Raw genomic sequence first — 2,500 nt, 5'->3', positions numbered from 1 at the left:
ACGGGTACGGAGGGGGAGGGGGGAGGAAGGAGAAAAAGTGGGCATGACAATGTACTTTTCTTTTTTTCACTGTTACTGTTACTCCGGTGCTTGGAAAGGAGTGCCCTGTCGCTAGGCAATCATTACAAACGTCATCTAAACACACATGTGCATAAAACAGTTACAAATACAAATACGAACATACACATGCACACACTCATATATACACACACTTATAAACACTCGAGCGGACACACACACACACACACACACACACACACACACACACACACACACACACACACACACACACACACACACACACACACACACACACACACTCACACATACTCATAAACGCACGCACAGAACACTCAATCCGGACCTTTAAAGTCTCCATGAATATATCAAGACTGTAACACTGGCCGGTTGTATAACGGCAGTCTCTTTGTTCTCCGGTCGTTCTCTCTCTCTCTCTCTCTCTCTCTCTCTCTCTCTCTCTCTCTCTCTCTCTCTCTCTCTCTCTATCTCTCTCTCTCTCTCTATGTCTACGTCTCTGTCTCTCTCTCCTCCCCCCCACCTCTCTCTCTCTCTTTCTTTCTCTCTCTCTCGTCTTTCACTTTCTCTTTCTTTTGCACCCTCGTTCTCTTTCAATCTCTTAATTTTTCGATAGCTTTCTTTCTCTTTCCCTTTCTTTCTCTCGGTATCTCGCGCCCTTTTTTTCTCTTTCGCGACCTTCTCTCTCTCTCTCCCTCTCTCTTTCTCTCTCTCTCTCTCTCTCTCTCTCTCTCTCTCTCTCTCTCTCTCTCTCTCTCTCTCTCTCTCTCTCTCTCTCTCTCTCTCTCTCTCTCTCTCTTTCTTCCTCCCCGCCTGCTCTCTCCCTCCCCCTCTCCCTTCTTTCTCTCTCTCTTTGCCTCTCCATCCCCCTCTCGTCGCACTCTTTCTCCTTCTCTCTCCCTCTCCCCCCCCCCTTCTCGATCATGGCGAGGGCGGAGCGAGGTCGCGTTTAAAGAGGCGAGAGACAGATCGGTTCTCGCGGTCGCCGTGAATTAAACAAGGCGGTTTGCGCTCCCGGACGCTCGTTGCTCAGCTGTGTCTCGTTCTCTCTCGGTCTCTATTTTTCTCTTTCGATCTTTTTGTTTCTCTCTCCCTCTCTGTCTGTTTGAATGTTTGTGTTTCTCTTTCGTTCTCTCTCCCCCTGTCTCTGTCTGCCTGTTTTCCGTGAATTAAACAAGGCGGTTTGCGCTCCCGAACGCTCGTTGCTCAGCTGAGTCTCGGTCTCTCTCGTTCTCTCTCCATCTCGTTCTCTATTTTTCTTTCGATCTTTTGTTTCACTCTCCCTCTCTGTCTGTTTGAATGTTCGTTTCTCTTTCGTTCTCTCTCCCCCTGTCTCTGTCTGCCTGTTCTCCTGTCAGTCAATCTCTGTCTCTCTCTCCCTTTCTCTCGCCCCCCTCTCTCTATCTCTCTTTCTTTCTCTCTCATAGACACACTTATGCACACAAACAAAATTCAGTTAAAAAAAATCGCTGTACTGCCATAAACACAATGAACATTTCTTCTCCAACTCATCAAATACTAAATGATCTAACGAACAAAACAATGACCCAATAAAAAAGCACGCTAAGAAAAAAATCTTGTACATTCAAATAGTTGCAAGAAATTAACAAAAAAACTCATTGCAATGCATCGAGAGTCTGCAATTGGCAGCGTTCATCCTGCGATCAAACAGCAATTTGTGGTCGGCGTTATCTTGACATGAAGAATCGCGGGTTTAATCATCTGTTATGAGGCCGAAGAAGGTGGAGTGTGTGTTTGGAGGAGGGATGGAGGGGGGAGAGAGAGAGAGAGAGAGAGAGAGAGAGAGAGAGAGAGAGAGAGAGAGAGAGAGAGAGAGAGAGAGAGAGAGAGAGAGACGAGAGAGAGAGAGAGAGAGAGACGAAAGAGAGAGAGAGAGAGAAACGAAAAAGAGAGAGAGAGAGAGACGAAAGAGAGAGAGAGAGAAACGAAAAAGAGAGAGAGAGAGAAACAAAAGAGAGAGAGAGAGAGAAACGAAAAAGAGAGAGAGAAACGAAAAAGAGAGAGAGAAACGAAAGAGAGAGAGAGAAACGAAAAGAGAGATAGAGAGAGAGAGAAACGAAAGAGAGATAGAGAGAGAAACGAAAGAGAGAAACGAAAGAGAGAGATAGAGAGAGAGAGACGAAAGAGACAAAGACTCGAAAAAATAACAAACCCAATTTCTCCCCCACGAAAAAAAAAATCCTCCGGAATCACACACACACCGTACCATTACACAAACAAAACAAATATCTCAAATATCTCAAACTTTTCTTACATCAACCTTCCCTCACCCTCTATACCCTTCAATGACAGATAAGCAGATAACGGTTTCCAACGCATGAGAACGGAAATACCAACGGCAGAGATATGACTTCAACGACTCCCTGTTTATAAAGTTCTCACGTCTCTCGCCACGGACACAAAGGTCGCCTGTTCGTGCCGTACTTGAAATCGAGAAAGGAAA

At 45.6% G+C, this 2,500-nt stretch overlaps 1 protein-coding gene across 4 annotated transcripts in view; it reads right to left on the bottom strand.

Annotated features, from left to right (window-relative positions):
* Window positions 1-2,500, bottom strand: part of LOC113820530 (coiled-coil domain-containing 92B) — a 111,604-nt gene that overhangs the window by 23,299 nt on the left and 85,805 nt on the right. The gene's annotated exons all lie outside the window — the stretch shown is intronic.

The sequence above is a fragment of the Penaeus vannamei genome, chromosome 2, assembly GCF_042767895.1.
Source record: "Penaeus vannamei isolate JL-2024 chromosome 2, ASM4276789v1, whole genome shotgun sequence".
Lineage (NCBI taxonomy): Eukaryota > Metazoa > Arthropoda > Malacostraca > Decapoda > Penaeidae > Penaeus > Penaeus vannamei.
This window is presented reverse-complemented; position numbering and strand designations above follow the sequence as displayed.